The sequence below is a fragment of the Mytilus trossulus genome, chromosome 5 (genome assembly GCF_036588685.1).
Source record: "Mytilus trossulus isolate FHL-02 chromosome 5, PNRI_Mtr1.1.1.hap1, whole genome shotgun sequence".
Taxonomy (NCBI): Eukaryota; Metazoa; Mollusca; class Bivalvia; order Mytilida; family Mytilidae; genus Mytilus; species Mytilus trossulus.
Genome location: NC_086377.1, coordinates 1906074 through 1925944, shown reverse-complemented (window position 1 = coordinate 1925944; position 19871 = coordinate 1906074). Strand labels below are relative to the sequence as shown.

The window sequence follows — 19871 nt, the reverse complement described above, 5'->3', positions numbered from 1 at the left end:
TAGATTAAAAATTACACCACTCAAGGCCCTTTTGTGTTCCACGTAATTTATATTGCCAATAATTAAGAAGTTCCGGGTCGAGTCCGATACCGATACCAATAGTATATTCCCCTGTTACCTATTACCTTATCTGTACGTTCCGCATCTGACAGGCGCGCCACCAAACGGTGTATTTGGGATCTTGCTATATACACGGGTCATAATCACAGGGCTGACACTACTAATTTCAATCATAGTTAAACTGTTACCTATTGTAGTATTTTAATCAGTAAGACTTTCTAAGATAACAATACGAATACTAAAAATCTGGACTAAAAATAAGGCGTATAGGTACAGTTTTCAATTTGTTAGCAGGCACGACGTAATAACTAATATAGGACAATGCTCTTGATTAAAAAATACTTCATTCCATGACCTTTTGTTTTCCAAATAAATAATATTACCAATAATTGATAAGTTCCAGTTTGACGGGTTCAAACAGAAAGATTTGAACGCAGAGAAAACTGTATCTTATAATCGGCATGACTTTATCAGATAAAAAAATATAATACTAAAATAAGGCTTACGCATAGCTATATACTTTAATTCGTTCACGGACCCGCGATATCACGGGTGTGTTCTAGTATATATAATATATCCATGCTCCGAGTCAAAAACCGTTACATTAATGCATTTACAATATTTAATATGTTTTAGCCCCAAAAAGGCCAAATTTGTTTTCGCATCGCTCCGCTCGGCGACAGATTTGATTCTTCGCCCCCTTTTTTATACATCCTAGAAACACAGTTTTAAGAATTAAAATTGTTTGCTTCAAAACATGTCCATCCACTATCATCTGAGGTAGCAGGTACCAGTTTTGGTGTACCAGAACATGTGTCCCACGCAGAAATTTTGTTATAGTAAAGCATTGAGGTATATAATTGCATCATGTGGACTAAAAAAATAATTGAATGTAAATTCTAGGCTAGTATACTACACAAGTAAGTAGTTGCATACACAGGTTGGGGATTTCCTTCACACATGGGTCCAATCAGATGTCAAAATTGTGGTCTCCTCACTTGACGGCATCCAATCAAAGTAGTGAAAATATTCATTTTTTTGTAAACAAAAATATCTTGAGATTTTGATGGTAAGGATAGGTTCGGACAAGGCTCTAATTCACTAAATATCCTTTATCTCTTGAATTTTGCCTAAAATTCTTGTCGGCTTTTAGCAGGATTCTGCAGGTGAGCAATAGATTGGTATCAGAGCATCACATTTTTTGCCTTATTTACAATGCATTTATAAATTTTTAAATCTCCATGCTGGACAGACACCCACATTTAAAGGTTTTCTATATATTTACATAAGCACGCACACATCTTGGTTCCTTGAAACCATGCATTTTATTTGTATATAAGCTTGAATGAATTTTCAAGAAAATAAAATCATAAATCCATGAAATTCTAAAGATTTATTGTAAAATAACTGGTTTCTGCCACCTGATGAAGGTTATTATTCACAGTCGATCTAAACATAGGATTATTGGTAACATGGGATTATGGGTAACATGGGATTATGGGTACAGTAGTGCAGCTGGGAAAGCAACAATATTTCATAAATTAAAACCTTGAAAAAAGTACAACTAGTGCCTCTTATAATTTGTCTGGAAAAGTGTTTTTAAGTCTTGTTTATCAGTTCAGTCATTGGTTTTGTGATAGCTGGTTTTGCTAGTTTTAGGACTTTAACTGATATGCCATCTATTCCTGTTGCCTTTTAATGTTTATTTATTGTAAGTTGTTTGTCTACAAATTCATTTGAGATGGCACTCAATTCTAGTTGTTGTGTGGCAGTTTTGTTTTCGTGTATTTTTGTAACACTTGGATGGTTATTATTAGCAGGTGTGTTGTTGAAATATTCTTTAGCCACATTTAAGTGTTTTGCTACTTTCTTTTGGTCACTTATTATGTTTTCTTCATCACATAGAATGATATTTTTTTGTGAAGCTGCTACCTTTGTATGTAATGAAAGGTTTAATTGTTACAGTAGACCAGAAATCAGATGTTTTGATGGTCCGTCTACGCAGCGTTCGTTAAAGTGTTTTAATGGTCCGCCTACGCAGCGTTCGTAAAAGTATGTTTTGATGGTCCTCCTACGCAGCGTTCGTTAGAATATATTTTAATGGTCCGCCTACGCAGCGTTCGTTAAAGAATGATTTAATGGTCCGCCTACGCAGCGTTCGTTAAAGAATGATTTAATGGTCCGCCTACGCAGCGTTCGTAAAAGTATGTTTTGATGGTCCTCCTACGCAGCGTTCGTTAGAGTATATTTTAATGGTCCGCCTACGCAGCGTTCGTTAAAGAATGATTTAATGGTCCGCCTACGCAGCGTTCGTTAAAGAATGATTTAATGGTCCGCCTACGCAGCGTTCGTTAAAGAATGATTTAATGGATTTTGTCTTTACTTCGTTGATTAGATTTCTCTGTTGTCTATAGAGTTTCCAGTTATTGCCTGGTTTGTGTTTGTTTTACCTATTGTACAGTTGTCTTTTTTTTACACTGCTTTTCGTAGCTCCAGTTTCATAAATTGTGCTGGTTGTTTACATTGTTTTCTTTTTTTCAAGTGAGCATGTTGGTCTAAAACATTTACCACAGCCTTTTCAAAATCTGAAAATGCCTGATTTATATCATCTTCATCTATTATTCAAGAAAATTCAAATCATAAAAAATCAATTAAAGCTTTAAAATCTGCAGGAGCCACATAAGCATGAGTTTCAAGTTGATATTCTTTTCAACATCATATTTAAATTTGGCGATACATATACAATTGTCATCACAGCAGACTTTAATCTTACATTATTAGTCGTATTGGGCACAACTTTTGGGAATTTTTGATCCTCAATTAATGCTCTTCAACTTTGTACTTGTTTGGCTTTATAAATATTTTGATATGACCGTCACTGATGAGTCTTTTGTCGACGAAACGCGCGTCTGACGTACCAAATTATAATCCTGGTCCCTGGATAACTATTAGAGGCCTATTAGCCTCTAGATCATACAAAAAGCATGATGCGCAATTTAAGATTTTTTTTCTAGATCTTTAACTGAAATCTACTATAGGAAAACCGTCTACTCTTGTGTACAATTTGGAAATTAGAATGGCGTTCATTATCACTGAACTAGTATCTACTTGGTTAGGTGCCAGCTGAAGGACGCCTCCGGTTGCGGGAATTTCTCGCTACATTGAAGACCTGTTGGTGACCTTCTGCTGTTTTTTTATATTTGGTCGGGTTGTTGTCTCTTTGACACATTCCTCATTTCCATTCTCAATTTTATACTCTTATCCATCACAATGGTAACTCACAGTCTCAAATACACTACATACATCTTATCAACCTCATGTGGAATCTTAGATCAATATAAAAACATGAAATGGTTCCAGTCAACACATCCAGCCACACTTGTGCAAATATAAAAATCCGGGCAATCTCAAACGGGAAAATACCATCTCCCCAGAAAACTTTAATAAGCAGATGCCACAGTGACCATGGTGACTGTTGTTCCAGCAAAAATGATAAAATTATAGGGGCCTCAGTGGAATGCTTGTTTATGCGACTTAACTAACATAAAGAATGGGTCGATAACGGACAACCAAACTGGTATTTCCAAAACATCAACTGAATAAAAGATCAAAGAGAAAAGAAAAGTATGGAGAGTCGACAACAAAATATATTCAGAAATTATGGACAACCCGTCAATGAAAATTAATTACCAACTGATCAATAGAAATAGAGTCCAATCAAGAACCTCAACAACCTCCATTATAAAAGGACCCAATTGTGATATATGATGATCCGAAAACATGAACACTGAGTTCATTAGAACCACTATCAGATACTGAATTTTTTTAAGCAAATGGAAAACTAAACCCAGGCAAATCATAGCTACAAAACAAAAACCACTTTTCTTTAAGACTGGAATTACTAACACAGTGCTTCTAACTTGAAAAGCTAAAAGATAATTCATATAAAAAAGTTTTACTTTACTTACTAATACTCATTTGAAAGAAAATGGGGGCGAGTCATATAAATTTGGGGCGAGTTCGTCTTACAATGTTTGTTATTTTATTTTCATCGTTGTAAGGTTAGCTCTACGTAGCACCAGCAAACTTGCGTGAGGGGAGATGGTTAAGCTGGATAAACTTGGGTAAGGGGAGATGGTTAAGCTGGTTAAACTTGGGTAAGGGGAGATGGTTAAGCTGGATAAACTTGGGTAAGGGGAGATGGTTAAGGTGGATAAACTTGGGTAAGGGGAGATAATTAAGGTGGATAGACTTTGGTAAGGGGAGATAATTAAGGTGGATAGACTTTGGTAAGGTGAGATGGTTAAGCTGGATAAACTTGGGTAAGGGGATATGGTTAAGCTGGATAAACTTTGGTAAGGGGAGATGGTTAAGCTGGATAAACTTGGGTAAGAGGAGATGGTTAATGTGGATAAACTTGGGTAAGGGGAGATAATTAAGGTGGATAGACTTTGGTAAGGTGAGATGGTTAAGGTGGATAAACTTGGGTAAGGGGAGATAATTAAGGTGGATAGACATGGGTAAGGTGAGATGGTTAAGCTGGATAAACTTGGGTAAGGGGAGATGGTTAAGCTGGATAAACTTTGGTAAGGGGAGATAATTAAGGTGGATAGACTTTGGTAAGGGGAGATAATTAAGGTGGATAGACTTGGGTAAGAGGAGATAATTAAGGTGGATAAACTTGGGTAAGGGGAGATAATTAAGGTGGATATACTTTGGTAAGGTGAAATGGTTAAGATAGATAGACTTGGGTAAGGGGAGATAATAAGGGTGGATAGACTTTGGTAAAGGGAGATGGTTAAGGTGGATACACTTTGGTAAGGGGAGATAATTAAGGTGGATAGACTTTGGTAAGGGGAGGTGGTTAAGCTGGATAAACTTGGGTAAGGGGATATGGTTAATCTGGATAAACTTTGGTAAGGGGAGATGGTTAAGCTGGATAAACTTGGGTAAGGGGAGATGGTTAAGGTGGATAAACTTGGTTAAGGGGAGATAATTAAGGTGGATAGACTTGGGTAAGGTGAGATGGTTAACCTGGATAAACTTGGGTAAGGGGAGATGGTTAAGCTGGATAAACTTTGGTAAGGGGAGATAATTAAGGTGGATAGACTTTGGTAAGGGGAGATGGTTAAGGTGGATAAACTTGGGTAAGGGGAGATAATTAAGGTGGATAGACTTTGGTTAGGTGAGATGGTTAAGCTGGATAAACTTGGGTAAGGGGAGATGGTTGATCTGGATAAACTTGGGTAAGGGTAGATGGTTAAGCTGGATAAACTTGGGTAAGGGGAGATAATTAAGGTGGATAGACTTGGGTAAGGTGAGATGGTTAAGCTGGATAAACTTGGGTAAGGGGAGATGGTTAAGCTGGATAAACTTTGGTAAGGGAGATAATTAAGGTTGATAGACTTGGGTAAGGTGAGATGGTTAAGCTCGATAAACTTGGGAAAGGGGAAATGGTTAAGCTGAATAAACTTGGGTAAGGGGATATGGTTAAGCTGGATAAACTTGGGTAAGGGGAGATGGTTAAGCTGGATTAACTTGGATAAGGGGAGATAATTAAGGTGGTTAGACTTGGGTAAGGTGAGATGGTTAAGGTGGATAAACTTTGGTAAGGGGAGATAATTAAGGTGGATAGACTTGGGTAAAAGGAGATAATTAAGGTGGATAAACTTGGGTAAGGGGAGATAATTAAGGTGGATAAACTTGGGTAAGAGGAGATAATTAAGGTGGATAAACTTGGGTAAGAGGAGATAATTAAGGTAGATAGACTTGGGTAAGGGGAGATGGTTAAGCTGGATAAACTTGGGTAAGGGGAGATGGTTAAGCTGGATAAACTTGGTAAGGGGAGATGGTTAAGCTGGATAAACTTGGGTAAAGGGATATGGTTAAGCTGGATTAACTTGGGAAAGGGGAGATGGTTAAGGTGGATAAACTTGGGTAAGGGGAGATAATTAAGGTGGATAGACTTTGGTGAGGTGACATGGTTAAGCTGGATAAACATGGGTAAGGGGAGATGGTTAAACTGAATAAACTTTGGTAAGGTGAGATGGTTAAGCCGGATAAACTTGGGTAAGGGAAGATGGTTAAGCTGGATACACTTGGGTAAGAGGAGATAATCAAGGTGGATAAACTTGGGTAAAAGGAGATACTTAAGCTGGATAAACTTGGGTAAGGTGAGATGGTTAAGGTGGATAAACTTTGGTAAGGGGAGATGGTTAAGCTGGATAAACTTGGGTAAGGTGAGATAATTAAGCTGGATAAACTTTGATAAGGGGAGATGGTTAAGCTGGATAAACTTGGGTAAGGGGAGATAATTAAGGTGGATAGACTTTGGTAAGTTGAGATGGTTAAGGTGGATAAACTTTTGTAAGGGGAGATGGTTAAGGTGGATAAACTTTTGTAAGGGGATATGGTTAAGCTGGATAAACTGGTAAGTTTAGATAATTAAGGTGGATAGACTTTGGTAAGTTGAGATGGTTAAGCTGGATAAACTTTGGTAAGGGGAGATGGTTAAGGTGGATAAACTTTGGTAAGGGGAGATGGTTAAACTGGATAAACTTTGGTAAGGGGAGATAATTAAGGTGGATAGACTTTGGTAAGGGGAGATAATTAAGGTGAATAGACTTTGGTAAGGTGAAATGGTTAAGATGGATAAACTTGGGTAAGGAGAGATGGTTAAGCTGGATACATTTGGGTAAGGGGAGATGGTTAAGCTGGATAAACTTGGGTAAGGGAAGATACTAAAGGTGGATAGACTTTGGTATTGTGAGATGGTTAAGCTGAATAAACTTGGGTAAGGGGAGATAATTAAGGTGGATAGACTTTGGTAAGGTGAAATGGTTAAGATGGATAGACTTGGGTAAGGGGAGATAATAAGGGTGGATAGACTTTGGTAAGGGGAGATGGTTAAGGTGGATAAACTTTGGTAAGGGGAGATAATTAAGGTGGATAGACTTTGGTAAGGGGAGATAATTAAGGTGGATAGACTTTGGTAAGGGGAGATGGTTAAGGTGGATAAACTTGGGTAAGGGGAGATAATTAAGGTGGATAGACTTTGGTAAGGTGAGATGGTTAAGCTGGATAAACTTGGGTAAGGGGAGATGGTTGAGCTGGATAAACTTGGGTAAGGGGAGATGGTTAAGCTGGATAAAATTGGATAAGGGGAGATAATTAAGGTGGATAGACTTGGGTAAGGTGAGATGGTTAAGCTGGATAAACTTGGGTAAGGGGAGATGGTTAAGCTGGATAAACTTGGGTAAGGGGAGATAATCAAGGTGGATATACTTGGGTAAGGTGAGATGGTTAAGCTCGATAAACTTGGGAAAGGGGAAATGGTTAAGCTGAATAAACTTGGGTAAGGGGATATGGTTAAGCTGGATAAACTTGGGTGAGGGGAGATGGTTAAGCTGGATTAACTTGGATAAGGGGAGATAATTAAGGTGGTTAGACTTGGGTAAGGTGATATGGTAAAGGTGGATAAACTTTGGTAAGGGGAGATAATTAAGGTGGATAGACTTGGGTAAGAGGAGATAATTAAGGTGGATAAACTTGGATAAGGGGAGATAATTAAGGTGGATAAACTTGGGTAAGAGGAGATAATTAAGGTGGATAAACTTGGGTAAGAGGAGATAATTAAGGTAGATAGACTTGGGTAAGGGGAGATGGTTAAGCTGGATAAACTTGGGTAAGGGGAGATGGTTAAGCTGGATAAACTTGGTAAGGGGAGATGGTTAAGCTGGATAAACTTGGGTAAAGGGATATGGTTAAGCTGGATTAACTTGGGTAAGGGGAGATGGTTAAGGTGGATAAACTTGGGTAAGGGGAGATAATTAAGGTGGATAGACTTTGGTGAGGTGACATGGTTAAGCTGGATAAACATGGGTAAGGGGAGATGGTTAAACTGGATAAACTTTGGTAAGGTGAGATGGTTAAGCCGGATAAACTTGGGTAAGGGAAGATGGTTAAGCTGGATACACTTGGGTAAGAGGAGATAATCAAGGTGGATAAACTTGGGTAAAAGGATATAATTAAGCTGGATAAACTTGGGTAAGGTGAGATGGTTCAGGTGGATAAACTTTGGTAAGGGGAGATGGTTAAGGTGGATAAACTTTGGTAAGGGGAGATGGTTAAGCTGGATAAACTTTGATAAGGGGAGATGGTTAAGCTGGATAAACTTGGGTAAGGGGAGATAATTAAGGTGGATAGACTTTGGTAAGTTGAGATGGTTAAGGTGGATAAACTTTTGTAAGGGGACATGGTTAAGGTGTATAAACTTTTGTAAGGGGATATGGTTAAGCTGGATAAACTGGTAAGTTTAGATAATTAAGGTGGATAGACTTTGGTAAGGGGAGATGGTTAAGGTGGATAAACTTTGGTAAGGGGAGATGGTTAAGCTGGATAAACTTGGGTAAGGGGAGATAATTAAGGTGGATAGACTTTGGTAAGGGGAGATAATTAAGGTGAATAGACTTTGGTAAGGTGAAATGGTTAAGATGGATAAACTTGGGTAAGGAGAGATGGTTAAGCTGGATACATTTGGGTAAGGGGAGATTGTTAAGCTGGATAAACTTGGGTAAGGGAAGATACTAAAGGTGGATAGACTTTGGTATTGTGAGATGGTTAAGCTGAATAAACTTGGGTAAGGGGAGATAATTAAGGTGGATAGACTTTGGTAAGGTGAAATGGTTAAGATGGATAGACTTGGGTAAGGGGAGATAATAAGGGTGGATAGACTTTGGTAAGGGGAGATGGTTAAGGTGGATAAACTTTGGTAAGGGGAGATAATTAAGGTGGATAGACTTTGGTAAGGGGAGATAATTAAGGTGGATAGACTTTGGTAAGGTGAGATGGTTAAGCTGGATAAACTTGGGTAAGGGGAGATAATTAAGGTGGATAGACTTTGGTAAGGGGAGATAATTAAGGTGGATAGACTTTGGTAAGGTGAAATGGTTAAGATGGATAAACTTGGGTAAGGAGAGATGGTTAAGCTGGATACATTTGGGTAAGGGGAGATGGTTAAGCTGGATAAACTTGGGTAAGGGAAGATACTAAAGGTGGATAGACTTGGGTAAGGTGAGATGGTTAAGCTGAATAAACTTGGGTAAGGTGGGATAATTAAGCTGGATAGACTTTGGTAAAGGGAGATAATTAAGGTGGATAAACTTGGGTAAGGGGAGATAATTAAGGTGGATAGACTTTGGTAAAGGGAGATAATTTAGGTGGATAAACTTGGGTAAGGGGAGATAATTAAGGTGGATAGACTTGGGTAAGGGTTCTTTGATATGATGAATTTAACAATGTATTTAAACTTGGATGTTGGAATTCCACAAAGGGATGGTAAGAATTGTCTTTGGGGGTTATAGTTCTAACCGTTAAGGAATAAGATGCAAAAAAGGGGGGAAATGGTCTCCAGGTTAATGGACAGTAACTTAAGTACAAAACATAATTTAACAGCAGTGTAAGGTTGGTAATTGAAACTCAATTTAATATCTCATCCAAACTGCTCTTAAATTATGTATATTGGAAATTTGCCAAAAACTTTATTATTGATAAATTCCATTGGAAATTTGCAAAAAAATTTAGGTTAATGAACTTCATTGGAAATTTGACAATATAAAATGTTGCATTGGAGTTATCTTTTTTTGTCCAGAATAGTAGTTAAATTAACTTAAATCATGACTGTATGACATTTTATATTTTTTGATGTATCTAAATAAGTAGTTATTGTTGAAAACTCCATCAGAAATTTCAATTGAGATCATTTTTTGAATAAGGGAAAAGGGGAGGTAAACAAAAAGTTGGTGGGGTTCAATTATTCTAATTTCAGATTTCAGAAATGAAAAAGAAAATTTCTTCAAATATCAAAGGATTAATATTCAACAGCATACTGAATTGCTCAAAAGCAAAAAAAAAAATTAAGTTCATTAGACCACATTAATTCTGTGTCAGAAACCTATGATGTGTCAACAATTCTTCTTTCCATCTAGTGTAACATTGTTATTTTTTTTAACATTGTACTCCTTGAGTATTAAAATATGAAATGTTCTTATAAGGAAACGGATTAATATAAGCTAAGAGCTTGTTGCTGGATCCTAATACTTATATCAATTGCATTATTATGTAAATGCCTATGTATGTACCTGAATATAATTGATAAAATATATTTACACTAACTATTTTTAATCACAATCCATATTCAGAGCTGTATCCAGTTTGAATGTTGTGTTCATACTAGCCCCAAACATTCAGGGTTCGACCTCTGAAGTCGTATAAAGCTGCCCCCTGTGGGGAATCTGGTTCAGTTTATTGTCACTCAAAATACTAAAAAAAAATATGTTTGGAATGTGGGTTTCTTGCAGTCTATATGTCTGTAAGACAAGGTTCAGCCAACTTTAACTTCATTTCATGGATCAGTAGTCAATGTTCAAATTAGTTTCATTTCTCAGATACAGTTAGCCGTAGGTAAACTATATTTGGTGTAATGAATGATTGTTAGGTGTACATGTCAGTCTCGCAGGTGTCATCCTAACTTGACCCTATATTCATAGTTTATTGGTCAATGTTAAGTTTTTGTTTTTAGTTGTATTCTGTTTAATTTCTTATATTGTCAGAATTGACTATATTTGGTGTATTGGTTTCTGTTGAGAGTGAAGTTCTTCTGTAAATTCAGAAATTATTGCAATGTTTTTATAATTGCGATAAATGTCACAGGGTTGTAATTGCAATATATAATTTGAACTCATATTTTGAAATTTGTTATATGAATTAAAACTAGAGGCTCTAAAGAGCCTGTGTTGCTCATCTTGGTATATGTGAATTAAACAAAGGAAGCAGACAGTTCATGACAAAATTGTGTTTAGGTGATTGTGATGTGTTTGTAAATCCTACTTTACTGATCATTCTTGCTGCTTACAATTATCTCTATCTATAATGAACTTGTCGGTGCAGTTTCAGTGGAAAATGTCATAAAAATTTAGAAAATTTTATGAAAATTGATAAATATTGATTATAAAGGACAATAACTTCTTAGCCCGGTAGTTTCAGAGGAGAAGATTTTTGTAAAATATCATGGAGATTTACGAAAAATGGTTAAAAATTGACTATAAAGGGCAATAACTCCTAAAGGGGTCAACTGACCATTTTGGTCATTTTGACTTATTTTTTAGTCTTAAAGTGCTGTACATTATTGCTGTTTACGGTTTATCTATATCTATAATATTATTCAAGATAATAACCCAAAACAGCAAAATTTCCTTTAAATTATCAATTTAGGGTCAGCAACCTAACAACGAGTTGTCTGATTCATCTAAATATTTCAGGGCAGATAGATCTTGACCAGATAAACAATTTAACCCCTTGTCAGATTTGCTTTAAATGCTTTGGTTTTTGAGTTATAAGTAAAAAACTGCATTTTAACCCATATGTTCTATTTTTAGCCGTAGCGGCCATCATAGTTGATTTGCCCAGTCACTAAACACAATTTTTAAACTATATACATCAACGATGATTGTGGCCAAATTTGGATTAATTTGGCTCTGTAGTTTCAGAGGAGAACATTTTTTGTAAAAGATCATGGAGATTTACGAAAAATGGTTAATAAACTGTTATCACAGAGATATGTCTCGCCTTTTTGTAATTTTGATTATGAAAATGTTGAAATCAAAATAGCAATACCTTAACAGCTTACACAAGTTATGCAAATATTCAAAGTCAATGAACCATGACTGAGTTACATGGTTAAACAATCTCCATGTAAATCAGATGTGTCAATGCTAATACAACTTCATACCACATGCCATTGAGTTATTATAAGGATCACAAAGTAATACATGTAAAGTAAGCAAACCATTCAAAGTCAATAGACCACGACTGAGGGTTCGGAGCCAAAAATTCTCCATCGCAATGAGATGTGGCAATAGTAATACATCTGCATACCAATTATCATTGACGTACCACAAGTGGATCTCCATAAACTGACATAATCACAAACTAATACATGTAAAGTAAGCAAACCATTCAAAGTCAATAGACCATGACTGAGGGGGCGGAGCCAAATAATCTCCATGGCAATGAGATGTGGCAATGGTAATACATCTGCATACCAATTATCATTGACATACCACTAGTGGTTCCCCATAAAACTGAGCTAATCACAAACTAATACATTGTTGACGCCGTCGCCGACGCCGGAAACAGCACCTATGTCTCGCTTTTTGACTCTATCAAGGCAAGACAAAAATTGACTATAAAGGGCAATAACTCCCTAAAGGGTTCAACTGACTATTTTGGTCATGTTGACTTATTTGTAAATCTTACTTTGCTGAACATTATTGCTGTTCAAAGTTTATCTCCATCTATAATCATATTCAAGATAATAACCTAAAACAGCGAAATTTCCTTTATATTACCAATTCGGGGGCAGCAACCCAACAATTGGTTGTCAGATTCATCTGAAAATTTCAGGGCAGATATATCTTCACCTGTTAAACCATTTAATCTCATGTCAGATTTGCTCTAAATGCTTTGGTTTTTGAGTTATAAACCAAAAACTGCATTTTACCCCTATGTTCTATTTTTAGCCATGGCGGCCATCTTGGTTGATTGGCCGGGTAAAAAAAAACAAATGTTAAACTAGATACATCAATGATGATTGTGGCCAAGTTTGGTTTAATTTGGCCCAGTAGTTTTAGAGGAGAAGATTTTTGTAAAAGTTAACGACGACGGACGACAAGTTATGAGAAAAGCTCATTTGGACTTTAAGGCCAGTTGAGCTAAAAATATGTTTCTCAATATCGCCCAAATTTATGTCAGATTTGAGTCTAAAATGGCAAAATTGCAATAATAAATGCAAGTAATAATTTCTATATCATCAAATTAGAGGACATTGAAATACACTGATTTTATGCCCCACCTACAATAGTAAAGGGGCATTATGTTTTCTGGTCTGTTGCTCCGTTCGTTCCTCCGTCTGTCCGTTCGTTTGTTCATCCACAGGTTAAAGTTTTTGGTCAGGTAGTTTTTGATGAAGCTGAAGTCCTATCAACTTGAAACTTAAAACACTTGCTGCTTATGAATGATCTTTCTAATTTTAAAGCCAAATTAGACTTTTGACCCAATTTCACGGTCCATGGAACATGGAAAATGATAGTGCCAGTGGGGCATCCGCAAACTTTGAACACATTCTTGTTATGCATGCAGTAATAAAGAGCAAAGAATGGTCAGGTCAAATATTCCGTATTGGTATGAAGTGGATGGCAGCAATACCGTTGAACTGTATACAACTGATTGTTAAATAACATGTAAAGCCTATCATCAATTCTAAATGAGCGTCTACTAAAAATATACAATAACAATAAGAATAACATGAATGTATTACTAAACTTTATTTTCAAATAAATATTGCATATCAATATGTTTTTACAACAGAAATATCACATAGTACTGAATACTTACACATAAATAAAACTGACAGAATTATTTTCATGCAGCACAGATATATTTCCTTACATACAGTTATATCTATCCCACACTGTAAACATATATAGAAAGCAGCTATTATTTAAGGTAGATTAAATGCCAGTCTGCCTAAGAATCAGGCAGTGGTGAAAACATGACAAAAAAAAACCCACCCAATTTGACATTGATTTCAGTTTATACACAAAAATAACATTCATTTCCATTTTCTGTTCTGGTAATAGAAGAAACAATTTGGTTGAAATGCACTAGAAATTAATGAATAAGGGGAGATAACTCTGTAATTTGCTATCATTCTAACAAATTTTCTAACCAAGTTATTTGATATTATCAGGAACAAACAAACGAAAGACTTACACTTTTTAACTCAGGATGAAGGTTAGTATTAAATAGCATGATTAGCATGGTGGGTTTTTTCTAATCATGTTTTAATTTTTACCTAAATTGCCTGATTCTTACAAAGACTGGCACTTAAATGTAAACCTCCAACTTGGATTGTAAATTGGTTGTACACAATCTGTCTATTTCCTTGCCAAAAATTGCAAATTTTGAGACAGATCAGCAATCTATGTGAAAGATTGATAATTCAAATAAGGAAAAATAATTAATTATTTGCAGTATTTTAACTGTTTTAACAAATATAAAATATTTTTTTCTGTAAAAAATCAATTGTTTAACCTAGCCATTTAAGGGGAGTTAACCCTTATAGTAAAAATTGTATTTTATTTCAAGTTTCTATCTCATAGATTTCTTTTATTCACAAAACAATTTTTCTTCATACATGGTATATGCAGAATATAATCACTCTTGCACGACTTGTGACTTAAAAAATAGCATGTTGACCCATGCTGTATTTTTCTTGAAAAAAGGACAGTAAAATCTACATTTTTGGCAAAGTAAAAGAATTTTTGTATCTGAATGAATATATACTGATGATCCTTATCTTAAAGGATCAAAACCTGACTCAAGCAAGAAAATCAATCTCGTTGAGATGACTTACAATAATGTATAACTATTTGTTATGTAATACCAGAGGGGTCCTTAATTTCTTTATAAAGATTTTAAGGCATTTTTTCAATTTAAAAATAATGCTTATTCTGTTAGAAAAATATCTGGTGAAAATTAGTCTAACAGTACTTTTATATTTTTATGTTATTTCTTTATACCTTTTTTACTAAGCATATTTTATTTCTTGGGTCAGTATTTTATTTTTACCCTTTATTTTCAAGTTCTTTACTTTTGCCTTCCCCCAGCATTATTTTTTATTTATATATTCTCCATTCTGTAAACACCATACATGCCCTCAATAATACCCAACACACGATGAGACAGTAACCAAAAAAACTATGAGCTGATACATTTTTTGGTACAATCCAAAATAAGCACTAATGATTGTACACATGCAATAGAAGAGATATAAAAAGTTATAAATTTCTGTAAAGATTAAACATAAACAAAATCTCAGCAAAATTAGATGGTCAAATATGTAATAGTAAAATGGCCAATGATAAATTTTGATTTATTTAGTGAGACGAAAGGTTGCATGGGACTGCAAAATATGTTTTTTTTTAATTAAGTCTAGGTTAAAATTGGAAAACGGCCTATGATAATTCTTAAAGTCTAAGATAAAAAAGTAAAATGGCCAATGGTAATTCTTATAGTCTAAGATAAAAAAGTAAAATGGCCTATGATAATTCTTATAGTCTAAGATAAAAAAGTAAAATGGCCTATGATAATTCTTATAGTCTAAGATAAAAAAGTAAATTGGCCTATGATAATTCTTATAGTCTAAGATAAATAGTAAAATGGCCTATGATAATTCTTATAGTCTAAGATAAATAGTAAAATGGCTTATGATGATAATTCATGATTCTTGATTCTTAATTCTTGATTTATTAAGCCAGACAGAATGTTGTATGGGACTGTAAAATATAAATTTTTTAATGAAGTCTATTTAAGATAAAATAGTAAATCAGTCTCTGATAAATTTTAATTTACTTATTGAATATAATATAAGTGAGACAACATACTGCATGGGACTTCAAAATATCAACTTTTAAATTAAATCTACGATGAAATAGTAAAATGGACTATGAAAACTATTGCTTTACTAACCGAGACAAGATGTTGGGACTTGAAATTATAAACTTTCAAATGAGGGTAAATTTATCTAAATAATACTGAAGGTAGCAAACAATAAAATCATTGTAAATTATAAATTGTCATTTTCTAGAATATCACGTTTCTTAACAATGACTCAAAAAACAAATTGCAAAGTTATATATTTACACTGAAAAAATCAAATACGAAAGGTTTTCAGTGTATTAAAATTTCACTTCAGTGGTATTTAAGGGCATACGATACAGTTTTGATCCTGTATTTAGTTCGATGAAATTTTCCATATGGACTAATTTTTGCCTGATTAAATCAAATATGTAATGAAAAATATACCTTCATGTGCTACTCTTTGAGTTAAATGAGGTCGAAATTTGGTATATTTGCTCAAAATTTGGATTTGTGGCCGAATTTTTTCCTTTCGAAAGAAAGTCAAAGCTTTTTTTGTTTAAAGACTGAAATTGTTTTTTGTTGAATAATTTGTAATTTTATAAATTATAAATTTATAAAATAAAATAACTCATATTTGTCAAATGGTCATGAATTGAGAAAAAACACCATTTTTTGCTGTCTATTTATCAAAATTAATAAAATTGCACTATTTACAGTTTAATAACATTTGGTCCATATTATCTCCCTGCAAAATGAAACAAAATGTCGTTTTAAAAATAGGGGTCAATGCACTCGTTTTCAAATTAAATCAGTTTGAATGATCAAAATCAGTTTACCGATATGTCACAGTTTGATGTCTCAAAATTACATTTTACATTAGCAACATCATTACCTCCCCTTTAAATGTATTGTATGCCCTTAAAGTGATTACATGAAAAAGACATACTGTAAATTCAGAAATTTTTGGGATGCTTTTATTATTGCAAAAAATGCAACAAGGTTATTACCGCAATAATTTAAACTTGCATTCTGAAATTCTTTTAAATGAATAAAACAGGATTTTCTCAATATTTCAAAATTCAAATAGCATTTTGCTCAAAAATTACAAAATTGCAATAATAAATGCACACACATTATTTTCTGAATTTACAGTAATCTTTCTGTCTGGTTAAAATTACCAGTAGGCTTTCATTAAACCTTTTTCAAATTGATAAGCATTTGCACATATGTCATGAAGATCTATAAAACATTAAAAACAAACAAACAAAACTTCATAACAAATCTTAACAATATCTTATTGTATAAATAAACCAATTTTTCAAGACGTTTCGGCCATTGGCATTCTTCAGTTAACATTATCTGTCAGCTATTATAATCATACATAAAATAGCAAACTAACAAGTTGAAAAATAAAAAGGTCATTGTTAATGCATACAATGATTAACATTGAGACAGAACATCCACGTGGAAGACTGGTTTATATAGCACTTATACTGGTACCCATCAACAAACAAATCTAAAAAAAACATACAATAAATTACTAAATGATATTGTTGATTAAACATGGTAAATTAAAAATAATTTGCCTTCTAAATTATGTGATGCAAGTTAGTTGTCATCCTGTTGGTGGCATGACTGTGATGGCTTTTTTATTTTGTGTTTTAGAGTCGCTAGTAAAACTAAATTTGAGGCAATTCATTAATGACAACTTGTCATCTTTTAGACTTTTATTCTTTTATATATTATCAAAACACATGAATTTTTAGTTTGAATACAAAAAGGTTTTGAAAATGTGAGTCACTCAAAACTATGTCTAGAAAAAATTCCCTTGGTACTTTTTAAAATTTAACCATCCCTTTGAAATGGCTTCTATCTCAGAAATTCCCCAAGAAGAGTTATCTCCGCCATACCTGCCAACTGTCACTATTTGCGGGGGATTTTCCCAATTGAGACTCACAAATTGAAATTTTGAAAGAGCAATTTCGTCCACAATTTAAACAAAAGAATTAAATTTCCAATGAATTTAGGCTTATAAAAGAATGAAGAAGTAAAAAAACAACATTAAAATGTATTTGCAGGACCCCTTGAAGGTTTTTTAGGACTATGCGAGCCATCTTGCACGCAAAACCACCATGGGCACTTTGAAAAGTTAACAGGTATGCTCCGCTAGAATATAATGTCATAGTGCCTATCAATATTAGGTTACAATTCACATCAATTATCATAACTTCTACAAACCAGGCAATTGGGGATATGTTTTCGACTGCAAAATAATAAAAAATAACCTATATATGCCTGTCCCAAGTCAGGAGTCTGGAATTCAGTGGTTGTTGTTTGTGTTATATAATTATTTGTTTTTCGTTGATTTTTTTTGTATATAAATAAGCCTTTAGTTTTCTTGTTCCAATTGTTTTACATTTGTCAATTTATATTGTTGACCTATATAGTTGTTAATTTCTGTGTCATTAGGCCTCATGTGGAGAGTTGTCTCATTGGCAATCATGACCACATCTGCTTTTTTTGGATACGATTGCTTTTAAGCAATCTGTAGACTTATACCATGGACTCAGGCCAATGCCCTCACATCTACTGTAAACATCAAGGAACATAATATTGTATTCAAACCAATCGCAATTTAAACAGAGGAATGTGTATGGAAAGGAGTCATACACTTGAATAGCGGATTGGCTCTTTCTAAAGTTGAATAACTATTCAGATTACGAAAATTACATTTTACACGTGCAGTTAAATTATTTTTGAAAATAATACTAATACATGTATGAGGGGAATAGGACCTTTATCAGGACTCTGGGATCGGGTGTTTTTAAGCTCGGGATTTTGGGATTGACCATTTCAGGATCCGGGAATTTCTTTATTCGATTTCAGGACCTCCGGATTTTGGGATTGACCATTTCGGGATCCGGGAATTTCTTTATTCAAATTTTGGGACCTCGAGATTTTGAGATTCCATGTTTTAAGCCCGGGATTTCGGGATCAGGACCCCTCCTGCCCCCCTCATGTATCAATGAAAACAATGGCAATCGTATACCTCAGAGCAATCTGCTCTTTGAATATATATGACCTGTTACAATACTTAAAGCTATGAAATCCTGTTTTTGGTATACACACCTGACATATCACTTCATATTGTATACACACCTGATATATCACTTCATATTGTTTACACACCTGATATATCACTTCATATTGTATACACACCTGATATATCACTTCATATTGTATACACACCTGACATATCACTTCATATTGTATACACACGTGACATATCACTTCATATTGTATACACACCTGACATATCACTTCATATTGTATGCACACCTAATATATCATTTCACATTGTATACACACCTGACATATCACTTCATATTGTTTACACACCTGACATATCACTTCAAATTGTATACACACCTGACATATCACTTCATATTGTATACACACCTGATATATCACTTCATATTGTTTACACACCTGATATATCACTTCATATTGTTTACACACCTGACATATCACTTCATATTGTATACACACTTCATATTGTATACACACCTGACATATCACTTCATATTGTATACAAACCTGATATATCACCTGACATATCACTTCATATTGTATACACACCTGATATATCACTTCATATTGTATACACACCTGACATATCACTTCATATTGTATACACACCTGACATATCACTTCATATTGTATACACACCTGACATAGCACTGCACATTGTATACACACCTGACATAGCACTGCACATTGTTTACACACCTGACATATCACTTCACATTGTATACACACCTGACATATCACTTCATATTGTTTACACACCTGACATATCACTTCATATTGTATACACTCCTGACATATCACTTACACCTGACATATCACTTCATATTGTTTACACACCTGACATATCACTTCATATTGTATACACACCTGACATATCACTTCATATTGTTTACACACCTGACATATCACTTCATATTGTATACACACCTGACATATCACTTCATATTGTATACACACCTGACATATTATTTCATATTGTTTACACACCTGACATATCACTTCATATTGTATACACACCTGACATATCACTTCATATTGTTTCTCTTCTTTTCTTCTTCTATGGAATCTATGGAATCTGGTGAAAAAAACAATATACATTGTAAACATATAAGCTGGGTCGCACAGAAATTTAATAAAATGCACATAAACCATGTATACAGTGTAACCTGTGTTATCGGTCCACAGATAAATTATCACGTTGTGATTGGTTAAATGCCCTTACGTGGTGATCCATTATGAGA

At 34.4% G+C, this 19871-nt stretch overlaps 1 pseudogene; it reads right to left on the bottom strand.

Annotated features, from left to right (window-relative positions):
* Positions 1–16173: 16173 nt before the first annotated feature.
* The window catches only part of LOC134719282 (multiple epidermal growth factor-like domains protein 11), a 38252-nt pseudogene continuing 34554 nt past the window's right edge, over positions 16174–19871 (bottom strand).